Source organism: Macrotis lagotis, chromosome X (assembly GCF_037893015.1).
Source record: "Macrotis lagotis isolate mMagLag1 chromosome X, bilby.v1.9.chrom.fasta, whole genome shotgun sequence".
In the NCBI taxonomy this organism is placed as follows: domain Eukaryota; kingdom Metazoa; phylum Chordata; class Mammalia; order Peramelemorphia; family Peramelidae; genus Macrotis; species Macrotis lagotis.
The window spans coordinates 307,824,473-307,839,609 of record NC_133666.1 but is presented as its reverse complement, the minus strand read 5'-3'; the positions used below and the strand labels follow the sequence as shown (position 1 = coordinate 307,839,609).

The 15,137-nt window shown below is 40.1% G+C and overlaps 1 long non-coding RNA gene across 1 annotated transcript in view; it reads right to left on the bottom strand.

Annotated features, from left to right (window-relative positions):
* Positions 1 to 14,345, bottom strand: part of LOC141502506 (uncharacterized) — a 40,539-nt gene extending 26,194 nt beyond the window's left edge. The window contains exon 1 of the long non-coding RNA XR_012472559.1: positions 14,286 to 14,345. This is a non-coding gene — a long non-coding RNA (uncharacterized LOC141502506). The remainder of the gene's footprint in view (positions 1 to 14,285) is intronic.
* Between the last annotated feature and the right edge of the window lie 792 nt (positions 14,346 to 15,137).

The following is a 15,137-nucleotide window of genomic DNA, read 5'->3' as shown; positions in this document are numbered from 1 at the left end:
CTTTCTGTGAAGCCCCCACTGAGGGCCCACTCCATCCTTCACCATTTCTGAGTACTGGTACAGCACGAAGCTGTATCTGTTGTTCTTTGTATTTGTCTTTTTTTTTTTTAGGTTTTTTTTAGGTTTTTTGCAAGGCAAACGGGGTTAAGTGGCTTGCCCAAGGCCACACAGCTAGGTAATTATTAAGTGTCTGAGACCAGATTTGAACCCAGGTACTCCTGACTCCAGGGCCGGTGCTTTTTCCACTGTACTACCTAGCAGCCCCCCCCCCCCCCCATTTGTCATTTAGAAGGATTTTTATATTTAGAACTGGGGGAGAACTTAGAGCCAGTTAGGTGATGAAGTAGATAGAGCCTGGAGTCAGAAAGCCCTGAGTTCAATACTTACCAGCTGTGTGATCCTGGCAAGTCACTTTAACCTCCTCTCTGCCTCAGTTTACCCAACTGTAAAATGGGAACCATAACAGCATCTACTTCACAGAGTTGTCATGAGAATCAAATGGGACAATATTGTAAAGCACTTAACACCTCCTTAGAGGCCAACTAGTTCACTCTCTCATTTTATTGAGTTTAATCCAATGCTAAGGCTGAATTAGCCCAAGGGGTCACATTGGTAGTAAATGACTGAGCCAAAATTCAAACCTCCATCCCCTGAGATTCCAAATCCAGTTTTCTTTCCAAGGTGCCATTTGTCAATCATTTATCAATCAATTTTCCTAGACACTAAAGTCCTTGGTACTATATTATAATATTGCAGGGCGGTTATGTGGCGCAGTGGATAGAGCACCGGCCCTGGAGTCAGGAGTATCTGGGTTCAAATCTGGTCCCAGACACTTAATAGTTACCTAGCTGTGTGGCCTTGGGCAAGCCACTTAACCCCGTTTGCCTTGGAAAAAAAATAATAATATTGCTCTAGGAGAGGCAGGATACCATAATGGACTGAGCAATGGATTTGGGGTTAGGAAGACCTGGGTTCAAATCCCACCTCCGACATTTACTTGCCAACATGGACAAATCACTTAACCCCTTTTCACTCATAATTTACTCATTTGTTTAAAAAAACAAAGATGTTGGTAATTGTTATAAATGGCTCGAGAATACTTAGTCCAGAGTGATTAAAATGGTTTTTATTAAGAGATCTTAACAAAATGGCACACCTCTCTTGTGGTGGGAGAGAGGGGAGGGGAAATCCTAACATACAAACTCTTTTATGCACTTTGAAAGACTGTTCCTGCCCCATTCATGCCGATCATAGGTTGGGGTCACAAATCTAATTGATACATTGGTTCATATATGTTTCCTCACCCTGCTTATTATGAGCAAAAACAGATAGATCTCTTTGAGCATGTGCAAAGGTGAAGGTCAAGACTAGGTTACTCTTAACCAGTTAAGGACTAGTTTCTTCTAATCTAGTTTCTCATCTTTGGAATGGGATAGAAGAACTCTCCCAGTTGTGTGATTGACTGGGGCCATTCCCCCCTTTATAATGGATTTCAAAGGGGGCCTTCCTCCTCACCCTGTGAAGACCAACAATGCCCTTCATTCCTCACAGTAATAATAATAATGGCATCTATTTCACAGATTTGTTTCATGGCCAGAATGAGATAATATGTGCCTTGCACTTTCCAAATATTAAGGCAATATATAAATATGACATTTTATTACAGAACTCACAGAATTTGAAATCCAGAAGGGATCTAAGCTGTTAGCTAGTCTAACCAGACCCCAAAAGAATATTTACCTTACTTAATCCTTCTCTGAGGAATGCACCTAACAATTGATCATCATCCAGTCTCGAAACCCACCTCAAGGTTTCCACTTTTTGACAGCTCTTATCATTAAGAAGCCTCATCTGTCATCAAGCTTGAATTAGCTTTTTATACACAAATTCTCATGGATAATAGGTTGTGGGGGAATTTATTCAACATTAATTCAAGAAATCATTCATGTGTGAGAAAAGAAGGGGGTAGGGGCAATAACATGCATTAAAAAGTCTGAAGCTCTGGATTTGAGACCTGGTGCCCAAACTGTGTGATCCTGAGTGAATCAATTCACTTCTTAGGATTATAGACATAGAGCTGGAAAGAACCTATGAGGTCAACTAGTCCAACACCTTCATTTTACAGATAAAGCAACTGAGGCCCAGAAAGGTGAATGTCTGCTATCTCATAGGCACACTGCCCAGAGCCTCAGTTGCCTCATCTGTAAAATAGGACTAAAAGTAATATCACATCAATTCAACTGTGAGGGAAGTCCTTTGTAAGCCTTATAGGACTAAGGAAATATTATTATTCCTGTGCTTGGCCTCTTGGGGAAAGACAATAAGAGGCTTTGGGTCTGGACAATAGTCTCCAGCTCAGACTTCTAGGTCCTTAAAACTATGATTTGCTATCCAGCAGTAAGTAGATTTAGAAGAGCTTAGCTTCTCTCTCCAGATCCCTCTTGGTCTAGGAACCATAATGTGCTGAAATTTTTTCTTTTTAACTCATTCCTACCTAAGGCCGTGATGAATAAGAATGGAATTCTTGTATTCCTAGTCCTCTCCCTGCCCCCACCACCACCAAGAAGCCCCCTTTTGGAATTTCTTTGCTTCTGGTCTACTACCAACCAGACAGCCCTTAGGAAGTGCTACCTACCCACTCATCTCCAGTCACAATCAGTCTGAGTAGAGGTAGATTTAGATTCAAATGGAAATGCATAGATATCAAGTTCTTGAGAATATTGCAGTCTCTCACCAAGGGAAGAGGCTAAAGGGAAATCTTTTGGAGAAGTATGGAGACAACTCTGGGCCTTAGGGCCTTTGATAGAAGAAATCAAACACAATTCAAGTATTTATCTGGGAAAATGCATTGTCTGCACTCCAGTCTGAATACACAGAGGTAGTAGATATACTCACAATCCAGAACTTCTCAGCAGAGAATGTCTAGTGATGTAATGTTGCTGAAAGCTTTGTAAGAACAAGTATCATTCCACTAAAGGGAAAAGAGAAGACACCCCCATGCCATTCTTTTGCAGATATTTTCAGATAATTTTGATGTATAGATAAATTTTTCTGACTTTTTCTTTTTAAAAATATTATTTGTTATATGAGATTGTTCTCTGAAAGGGAAAGGGAGAAATATCCCTGAGATATTGGGAGAAATTTTGATGATATTAAACAATACTTATTTTTCAAGAAAGTCCTTTTAAAGCATAAAAGCACCAGCTAAATACCAGGATTTAATATAAATAATATGAGAAAAAGCATCATCATGGAAAAGAGGGGTCATCTTTTTTTTTAATCACCACTAGCAACAACTTCTGACTACCTGCTACTCACTGGCAGATGGGACATCCCCAGACCAATAGTCCTGCTCCAACCCAGCATCCATTCAAGGAGATGTCTCTTTGTAGAAGTGACCTTCAACTTCAAACCAATTAAAGGCAAGTCAACCTAGCTAAACCAGTGGGAACAGCCTATGATCCTCATTTCTTTCCCAACACTGAACCCCAAAGCTTTGGGAATAACCTGTGCCATCATCTGAGGAATATGAGCTATATCCTACAGGATTCAGACATAAAAAACAATATTATAAGCAAACTAGGAGATCAAGGAATAGTTCACTTGTCAGATCTATGGAAAGGGAAGAGTTTATGTCCAAGGAAGTGATGGAGAACATCATTATAAACAAACTAGATAATTTACATTAAATTAAAAAGCTTTTGCACAGACAAAACCACTGTAACCAAGATCAAAAGAAATGTAGTAAATAGAGAAACACTGTTTACAACTAGTATTTCTGACAAAGGACTCATTTCTAAAATACACAGAGAACTGAGTCAAATTTTTCAAAAAACAAGCCATTCCCCAATTGACAAATGATGAAAGGATATGCCAAGGAAATTAACAGATGAAGAAATCAAAGCTATCCATAGTCATATGAAAATTTGCTCTAAATCACTACTTATTAGAGAAGTGCAAATCAAAGTTTCTCTGAGGTATCACCTCACACCTCTCAGACTGGCCAATATGACCAAAAAGGACAATGATCAATGTTGGAAGGGATGTGGGAAATCTGGGGCACTAATACATTGTTGGTGGAGCTGTGAACTCATCCAACTTTTCTGGAGAGCAATTTGGAATTATGCCCAAAGGGCAATAAAAATGTGCATACCTTTTGATCCACCTGAAGAGATGATGAAAAAGGGTAAAAACATCACTTGTACAAAAATATTCATAGCAGTCCTGTTTGTGGTGGCAAAAAAATTGGAAACTACATGAATGTCCATCATTTGGGGAATGGCCGAATAAATTGTGGCATATGTATGTTATGGAACACTATTGTTCTATTAGAAACCAGGAGGGATGGGAATTCAGGGAAGCCTGGAAGAATGTGCATGAATTGATGCTTAGCCAGAGCCAGAAGAACATTGTACATCCTCACAGCAACATGGGGGTGATGATCAACCTTAATGGACTTGCTCATTCCATCAGGCACAATTTGGGGGTATCTGCAATGGAAGAATACCATCCAGAGAAAGAACTGTGGAATTTGAACAAAGACTATTACCTTTAATTAAAAAAAAACCCATTATCTTATGTAATTTTGCTATCTCTTAAACTTTATTTTTTTCCTTAAAGACATGATTTCTCTCTTATCACATTCAACTGAGATCAATGTATACCATGGAAACAATATAAAGACTAACAGAATGCCTTCTGTGGCGGATGGAGGGAAGGAAGCAAGATTAGGGGGAAAATTGTGAAATTCAAAATAAATAAATAAATAAATTTTAAAAAATTATGAGCTATATACTGTGGAGATGCAGACTGGTACCTGCTATTTCTGCAGGTTCTACAGTTACAGCTATTAGAGACTGGGAAAAGAACGTTCTTGTTTCTCTCAAATAGTTCCTCATCAAAAATTAGAATATTATCAGTAGATAGATCAAATATGTTGAAAAAATAACCTGAAGAAAAAATCAAATATGATATCAGTAGAAATGACATAAAAGAAGATTAATTACATCTGCTAGACTTGTTCCTGAAACCTTCCCTATGTATTGTCTTCTTGATTGGAATGTGAGCTCCTTGAAAGCTTCCATTTCTATCACCAGGGCTTAACACACTCAGTGCCTTTTGTACATGCTTAATAAATTCTCCATTCATTTAATTCAATTCAATATTATTAGCCAGTGTCTTCTACTAAGTATAGGAGGTCCTTAATAAATACTTGTTGAATGACTAAAATGGAAATATGTTTAACATGATTGCACATGTATAACCTATATCAGATTATTGGGGGGGGGGACTAGGGAAGGGAAGGAGATAGAAAAATATGGAACTCAATAACTTACAAAAAGATGAATGTTGAAAACTACCATTGTGTATAATTGCAAAAATAAAATAACATTTAAAAAGAGAAATGGTCATAGTTAAAAAAAAACCCACCAATTTGTTGAGTTAATACAATAATGGAAAGGCTACTGACTGGATTTGGAGTCAGAGACCTGGGTTCAAATTCTGTTTGTCTAAGTTTATAGATTTACAGCTGAAAGGAAACTTGGAGGTCATCAATTTTAATTCCCACTTTTTCCTGAGAGGTTAAGTGCAGCTACCTGGCTCAGATAGAATACTAAGTCTGGAGTCAAGACTTGAGTCCAAATTTGACTTCACACCTTTTCCCTGGACTAGTCACTTAACCCTGTTGGTTTCAGTTTCCTCATCTGTAAAATGAGCTGGAGAAGGAAATGGCAAACCATTCCAGTATCTTTGCCAAGAAAAACCCTAATGGCATCATGAAGAGACAGACAGGACTGAAAGAACTGAACAATTAATGATTTGCCCAGAGTTACACAACTAATAAATGATTCAGCTAGGATTTGGATATGGTTCCTCTGACTTTAAATTCAACTCAAATCCATGCCTTCTTATGATTTGAGATCTCATCAGAGTGGTCAGAAAGATTTGGACAAAATTGCCAACCTTCACCTCTCTGGATCTCAGTTTCCTCACCTGCAAGATAATGAGATGGACTAGATGATCTTTTTCCACTGATTGAACCCCATGAGCCTATACATGAATGAATCAATCTGACATAGAGTTAATAGTTTGTTTGAGGTCTAACAGGGACCCTGGAAGTGAGCTAACAGGTCAGATGATTGTATCAAAGCTTGCTCTTGCATGATTCTTTGCTGTTCAGGCCGGTACTAGCAGAAACTCCTGCTCTCTGGGAAGTTACATTTGTGCTCTAACTTCCCAGAGGGCAGAACTCCTGCTAGTATGGAACAGTACAGAGATCAGGCCTTTCTCAAGTGAATAGATACCCTCTGATTTAATTTTCATTAGTTTGTTGTTCAAAAGCAGACCCATACCAACCCCTAGAGTCATAGTGAGATAAAAGGAAGCTTGGACAGGACCGTATGGAGTGACTCCTCACAGACTGAAGAGTTATTGGGAGAAATCTGCTTTTGAGGCATCAATGTGTTGTTCTTCATTTGGTTCCAGTGCAATGTACAGCATGATGAATGAACATACTTTCCATTGACTGATTAAATAACAATGTCTCACACATACTTATACAACTATTTTTCTAATTTTATCCATTTCCCTTTTCTTGTTTATTGTAAATAGGGCATTCAAAAACAATTCACAAACATTTTAATATATAAAGAAAAATAGAAAAAGAGGAGTCTATATGAAATGCATACTACTAGTTTTCAAATTTCTGTAGAGGCTCTCGTGATGAATGTAGTGCTTATTTTATTGAAGGTATTACTGAAATCATGATATAGAAAGGCAGTTATTCCCACAGGCTCCTATAGGAGGCCTTTCCTGTTCACCCCAGCTGCTACTGCCTCCACCAACTGACCTTGTATTTACTTTGTGTGTACTTTGTATTTCTTTATATGTAACAAGTGCTGTTTCACTTGTTGAACGTAAGCTCCTGAGGGCAGGGATTGCATCAGTTTTGTCTCTGTATTAGCACAGTGCTTAACATTTAGTAATTCCTAAATAAATACTTGCTGAATGATGGATTATGTGTTTTCCTTGTGTACAATATTATAATTCCTATCATATTGGAAACTCTACAAAAAGTCTCTAGATTAAAATTGGGTTGCTGATATTTGACAAATTTGGGAACATACAGAGGATACAGAATACAGAGGATAGGGAAGACACCCATTAATTGATGCAATGAAACCAGGAAAACAATATATACAATTTATTACAAATGTAAAAAGAAGAAATAATAACTACAAACCAACTGAAAACAATTTACAGGATTATAAAGAACTGATTTGGCCCCCAAGAAAAAATATGAGAAGATAATTTTTCCCTTCTCCCCTCTATTCCTTTTGTAGAGGTTTGGGTGCTCATATGCGGGGTATCCATAAAATCACATTTGTTTTTTCTTCCCCATCTAATACTGATTTTTTTCTTCCTCTTTTTCTTTTTTTCTTTTTTTTTAAAATGGTTCTCTGAGGGGCGGCTAGGTGGCATAGTGGAGTACCTGGGTTCAATTCCAGTCTCAGACACTTAACAATTACCTAGCTGTGTGGCCTTGGGCAAGCCACTTAACCCCATTTGCCTTGCAAAGGAAAAAATGGTTCTCTGAGAAGGGGAGATTAAAAGCAGACTGGGGAAATCTAGGTAGCAAAAAACCAAAACCTATTAAGAAAATTATATTAAAAAAAAAGTTGGAAACTACTGACCTAGTCCAACTTCCCTCTCTTTTCCAAATTTTATAGATAAGAAAACTGAAAAAAGAAAAGTGATTTCCTCAAAAGCAGATATCCCATTAGTCTTCAATAGAGACTCTTGGTCAGTGGATAGAAGGCAGGACGTAGAATCAGGAAGATCCATCTTCCTGAGTTCAGATCTGTCTTAAGACACTTACTAGCCCTATGACCCTGGGCAAGTCACTTTACCTCAGTTCCTCTTCTGCAAAAGTGAGTTGAAGAGGACGACTAGGTGACATGGTGGATAGAGCACCAGCCCTGGAGTCAGGAGTACCTGGGTTTAAATCCGGCCTCAGACACTTAATAATTACCTAGCTATGTGGCCTTGGGCAAGCCACTTAACCCCATTTGCTTTGCAAAAAAAAAAAAAGTGAGTTGAAGAAGAAAATGGCAAATCAAGTGATCTGATTTCTTTGCCAAAAAAAGCTCAAATGTGGTCAAGAAGAGTTGGACACAACTTCAAAGCTAAGGACTAGGGAAAAAGTCATTGAATTCCTAGATCAGCCTAGGATCTTTTCTACTATTTCAGGACTTGTAGAGAGAGGTTTGGGGCAATTAAATGCCTCTCAAAGATTTTTAAAACAGCAAGAAAAGAAACTTCCCTCTGCACCATCCCCCAAGAATTCCAAACCACCACAAATCTGATAATCCCTCAAAAAAGCCACAACAGCTGAAAAACCAGCAGCAGCTAGAATCACCCTGGAGTCCTCTGTGAAGGGGAGGTAATAGGGGTTCCTTCCAGGTCTAGGAGCTCTTGTTCCTATGACATTCCAAAAGATCTGACCCTCCCCCCAGAAGAATGTATGCTCCTTGAAGGTAGGGACTATATCCTAATTGTGTTTGTGTGTAGCCAATGCTTGGGTTGGAGTAGGTGCTCATGGTACACTCTTGGAAATATTTCCTGATTCACAAGATGGTAGAATTGGAAATGAAGGAAACCACTGGCCTATATAAAGGAGAGTCTATCAGAGACAAAACTCAGCACAAACTAAGTCCTCTCTAGTTTGTGTTTGTGTGTGTGTGTGTGTGTGTGTGTGTGTGTGTGTGTGTGTGTGTTTGTGTGGGTGGGGGTGATGCTGAGACTAAGATCTAGGATCTATATTAGACGAAGGTGCTTCCAGCTCTTTATGTTATGTTCCCCTCTCACCCAGTCTCTAAGCAACAGCTTCATCTATCAATGGGGGAGAAAGCAGGAGGGAGGGGGAGAAATGATATAGTAATGATATGTTGAGGAAATCTTTACTAAAAATACTAACATCTTCTGAGCATGCCATGTCATAACACGTTCAGACTATTGATCAGTTCAGACCATGCAGATGACTCTCAATGGCTCAGTGGGAAGCTGGTACTAAAGCATTCCTACCTTAATTATTTACCTCTTCCTTTCCTTCTCTGTACCCCACTGAACTTCCTTCTTTCTCCCCTGTTTCTTTTTCCTGACCCTCCAGATTGAAATCCCAGACTTGAAATCCATCTAGTCCACAACTTATGTCAACCAAGTATTTGTTAAGAGCCCAACTGATTTAGCTCTTCCTAAGAATTCAGTGAATGATTCCTGAAGATGTTGAGACCTAAATTCTGCCCTCAAGAGCTTGAAACTGAGTGTTAGACATGGACTAGTATATTTAGGTTCAAATCTTTTCTCAGACAGTCATAGCTGCATGACCCTGACAAGAGGTTTCATCTCAATTTCTATGTAGGAAATAGGACCTGAGTTGTCATTTATTTTTTGTTTTAGGAATTTTTTGAGATATTTTATTTTATTTTTCCTTATTAACATTCATTTTAAAAACTGAGTTCTGAATTCTCTCCCTTCTTCCTATTCTACTCCCCCTCATTGAGAAAGCAAGTTATTTGATGTAGGTCAAATATGTGTAGTCATGTAAAACATTACCATTAAAGTCATGTTGTAACATAGCCTCTTATACCTGCCCCCCCCCACCCTGAAACCTCTGAGTTTTAATTAAAGAAAGACAAGGTGGTACAATGGATAGGTTGAAGCAGTTACAGCAAGGTCTGAATAAGATTCATCTTTGTGTGTTCAAATTCCACCTTAGAAATTTACTGGATAAATCCTGAGTCTCTTAAACCTGTTTGCCTCAGTTTCCTCATCTATAAAATGAGCTGAGAAGTTGGTAGGCTGTTGCTAATTAAAGGTCAGAGTAATGAGGCCTGGTTCTAGGGATCTGTGAGTCACCTGTATATGAGTAACCAAATGCATGGAGTCTGATGGAACCACTAGGAGATAGATGTAAGGAGAGGAGAGGAGCTAGGTCGAAGAAGCCTTGGGATACATCCGAAGTTATGGGATATAGATGATGTAGCCAAAGTGATTGAAGAGTGAAGGTTGGAAAGAGAACCAAGAAAGAGTGATGCCATGAATACATAGAATGAAGAGTATCCAGAAAGTCTATCTCAGTCCTGTCCAATGCTTCACAGAAACCAAGGATGGGAATGGAAAAAAAGATCACTGGAGAGAGATTAATTTAGGTTCATGGGAGCAAGAAAATCACAAGGAAATGGAGAAAGAAATGGGTCTAGGACAGAGTTCTGGCATATAGATCCACAACTAAATCCCCCCAATTTAGAGAATTGAAATGTGACATTTCAGCATCTCCTTTAGAGAATTATTCTACCTGCAGGGATCGGGGGCAAACTGAGACCAGGGTGTCTCCTGGTTTGTAGGGACTTAGACTTTTGTAGGGTGGGGAAGGGTTGGGAGTTAAGGATCTTCATTTACACATTAGACTAGGGGAGTGGGAGAGAAGAGATCAGTCACAAGTTAAACTGTCTAGGACAATTTATAAGATTGTCTCTCCTCTATCTCTCTCTTTGGGCTGGGTCCTTAGACTATGAATAGAAGAGACATGTTAATAGACTTTCCTAGCCTGGGGTGGGGTCTCCAGAGAAGGCGGACAATTTTAGTTGGAGGATTTGTCCAATTCCACAAACTAGAATTGCTTTAGAATGTGAACTCCTTGAAGGCAGGGATTGGTTCACTTTTGTCTTTATCATCTGAACTAGAAAAGTGTTCTCCTACTCAGTAATAAATGTTTGTTGATTGATCTATTGAATAAGGTCTTTGGGCAGGGGGAGAGGGAGGTAAAATGTTTATTGAAAATGCTTGCTTCTATTCTTATTCTGGAAGGAATTTGTTTGGTGAGCAGGAGATTATTTGGGCCTCTTGGCTAGATGGATGAATGCCTTCAGTTCCCTCCCCTAGTTCTTTGGGACCTCAGACACTTAGGTCACCTGGGACTCAAGGTCACTTTTTCTCACCCTGTGGTCCTTGTGTCTGTTTGACCTATATTACAATTTATGAGTCCTTCCCTTTTTGCTCTGGGGTGTGCAGTGGAGGCAATATATTAAATCCCAGAATCTCAGACTTGGAAGGAATCTCTAAGACCACTGAAGGGAGAGGGTGAGGACTCCAACAACTGTGGCCAGTTTTCCACTTGAAGGCCTTCAGTGATGGGATATTCACTACAATGCATTCTACTTGTGGACAACCCTCCCTCTCTACCTCCCAAATATAGAGGATGATGAAGGAGAGCTGAGGATGAGAGATGATGATGAGAAAGTGTTGGGGTGGTGAGACTAGGGATGAAAGTGGAAGATGGGCAGTTGGGGAGGGGGAAGATGGAGAGATACCTGAGAAAAAAGAAGAGAGGTATTAGTGAGCAAGGGGGTGGTGAGCAAAGAAGGAGAAAAGTCTCTTAAGTTTGTAAGAAGGAAGTGGGGGAGTATGAGCTGGGGAGAAGGCAATTGGGATATTGTCCAAAAGAGTGATTCAAAATAGGGGGGCTGCTGGGCAAAAGGTGCTTGTAAAAGTTTAGCCATAACCAGTTCTCTGGGGGGAAAATGAGCCCACAATACAATTTTAAGTTTAATTTGCATTATTAACATTTTTCTCCAGCATTTTCTCAAGTCTAGACTGTCAAGAAAACAATAAATCAAGTCCTGCTGTTTTTTGAGGTGTAAATGCTCACATTGAAAATGTAACATTAGTTTTCCCCCCTGAGGGGGCTGCAGTCCACCTTGGCTATCTCATAGATTCAATTTCCGCATATGTGAATTGGGGTAATAGTTCTTGTCCTTTATATTTCATGGGATGTGGTGAGGAAAAAACTTTAAGATCCTGTAGAAGTGAGTTGATAATACTTTTTTAGCAGTAAGCTATTATTAAGAAGCTTCTCCTTGAGACAGGGACCAGCTTTTAAACACCAGGATTCTTACAGCACTGACAGATGGCTGAGTCATGGAACACAGTAGTCTCTGAACTATGAAAGCTGAGGATCACCCAAAGGTCAATGGAGAGGTTCATGGTGGGTGTAGACAGGTGAACAGGCGAAAAGCCCTTCCAAACAAGGAATGACAAAGGAGATGTAGTGTGACAGGAGAGAAGAATCTGGGCATGAATGTGCTAAAACAGAGAGTTTGGGGGCTCCACGGGCATCTTGGCCATGCAAAGAGAACTCAAGGAAGACCTTCAGTCCTTTGAATGAATCCTCTGAGGCAATTTTCTAGGAGGGAATGGGAAAGGAGAAAGTCAAGGGAGGAGAACATGTTTTTATTAAGCACCTATGATGTAACAGACATTGTGCTATTTCTTTGTTTTTCTAGCATTTTTTTTTCTGTTGTGTCTGTCTGACTCTTCCTGATCCCTTTTGGAGAAGTTTGCCATTTCCTTCTCTATTTTACAGATGAGGAAACTGAGGCAAACCAGATTAAGGGACTTGCCCAGGGTCACACAACCAATAAGTGCCTGAGGGCATAATTAAATTCAGGAATTCTACCTGAATTTATAAAGAGGGTCACTGGATGGACTGTGACCTGTAAAGCTGGAGGGAATGCCTGCATGATGAGATCTCAGATGCTCTGGGGGGGGATCTAAGAAATGATGCTCAAAACCCTAATACAAAGTTCTAGCCTGTCCTTCTAAGTAGTATGAGTAATGATTATATTGGGATCAGGATTTATCAGTTGATCAACCGTCCAGTTTTTATTGAGCATTGAGTATATCTGAGAGGTATAATCTAGAAGATAAAGAAATGGTTTGGAATCAGAAAGATGAGTTCAAATCCTGATTTAGATACATGTGTAACTTCAGGCAAGATGAATAATTTCTCTGTGCCTCAGTTTCTCCATCTGTAAAATAAGGGATTGAATTCAATGGCCTTTAAGCTCTTTCAGCTCTAAATCCATGATTCTTTGACCCAGTCCATGATTCTTAGACAGTGTGTATGTGGGGGGAGGGAGGGTCAGGGGAAGAGAAGAAAGGAAAGAAGGCAGATTAGAAGAGAGAAGTCTAAGATTCTAAGTCTATACTGGTCTTTCCAAGATTGGTTCTAGGTAGAAAGGATCAATAGAAGCATATCTGTGGTCATCAAAAAGTGACTCATGATGGTTTGAGGACTTACAGCTATTGCCTTTCTCCTGGCTCTCTATAAGGTAAGTACTTGGTACAGTGGATAGAGTGCTGGGTCTGAAGCTAGGAAGATCTGAATCAAGTTTACTATCTGTGTGAAGTTGGGCAAATCACTTCACCCTCTTGGTCTCAGTTTCCTCATCTGTAAAATGAGCTGGAAAAGGAAATGGCAATCCACTTCAGTACCTCTGCCAAGAAAACCCCAAATGGGGTCACAAAGAATTGGATGCCAACTGAAAACCTCTAAACAAACGCCCCATGGGCAAGATGAGGCCAGATTTTGGTGTATGAATTGAAGGGAAGAGAATATCTATAAAGACTGCTGCTCCAGCTTTTAAATATGCTTCAAAAGTCTTAAAGTCAAATTTTCAATACTTATTCACAGGCATCTCCTCTTTGCTCAACTGCAGCATGAACCCCCAACCTAATAGAACAGGATATAGGCTCTATTAAGGAATTAATACTTGAGAGCTGACATAGTTGTTTAGTCTGAATGGCTTTTTGTAGTTTCATCAGAATTCCCCAGAGCTGAGCCCTTTCCATCCCCCCCAAAGGGGGAGACCTTTACCCAAATACTTCTTAAGGTGGGGTTGGAGGAATGTGGAGAATGGAGGTATCGGAGGTTGAAGTCTGAATATCTTGGGTCAGTGTTCCAGGAGGGAGGCCTCCGACCTGCCCTTTCCAGCCCTCCTGCCCTCAACCCTGTCCACCCCTCCCCACTTTTGTTCTTTTACAAGTGGGTAAGAGAAGGGAGGGGAAAGTCTAGACAAGTTACAATTAGCAGGCCTAGGAGTGGTAGGGGCCTGCACATTCCATACCTACTGCTAAGCTGACCAGATCCTGGGATGTAGGGGTGGGGGGAAGGGAGGGAGACAGATGGAAAAAGGAGACAAATCTATGGGAAAAAAAAACGAAGGGCCTGCAAATCTTAGATTATAAAAAGGAGGGAGGGGTAGGGAAGCCAGAGGGAGAAAGAGAGATAAAGAGATAGAGATGGAGACAAAGAAACAGAGAGATAGAGACAAGAGTGAAAGAGATAGAGTGAATCCTAGAGCAGAAGGGCCCCTTAGACATCTAGTCCGGTCTGTCCATGTAAAGGGGAAGAAACTAAGGCCCTTAAAGGGGAAATAACTTGCCCAATTCCGGTAGACAGTTGTAGTTCTTCTGATATCCTGTTCAGCACTTCTTCCACAAAGCCAAAAGGCTAAGCAGAAAGTTTATAAGCATTTTTTGCTGTGGGTGAGCATGGTGCCATAGACCACACAGAGAGGCATTGTGGTGTAATGATCAGCATAGGGGACTAGAAACAAGGAGATGCCAGACATGAAACCACTTCATGCCCTTTGGTCTCAGTGGTCTCACTTGTAAATGGAATGATACCTTCTACCCTTCCTCTCAGGACTGAAGGTCACTTGAAATCTATTTCAATCATTTTGGAGACAACCAGTCTGCTATGGAGTCAGGTGGATGACTCTTAGAATCACTCTGAGATAACTCCTTGCCCACAGGGAGTTTATAATCTAGATTGGGGATAGGAGTGTGCAGACCTACATACATTACACAGATAGTGGGATGGATAGAGCACTCAGCCTGGAGCAAGGAAGACTCATCTTCCAGAGTTCAAATCTGGCCCCAGATACTCACTAGCTGTTGACCTTGGACAAGTCACTTAAACCTGTTTGCCTCAGTTTCCTCATCTGTCAAATGAACTGGAGAAGGAAATGTCAAAATATTTCTAGTATCTTTACTGAGAAAATTCCAAATGATGTCAGGAAGAGTCAGACATGACTAAACAACAAAAAAAATATTCAAAGAGCTCCCTAAATAATATAGAAGGAGGATTAGGGCTGGAGGATGGCAGAGAAAGGTAAGACTGGGGTAGTCAGAAAAGGTTTCCTAGGAAAATGAGACCCTAAGGTGGACTGAGCAATGGACAGAGAGAGATGAGAGTATGTTCCAGGCAGAGAGAGAGAGAGAGAGAGAGAGAG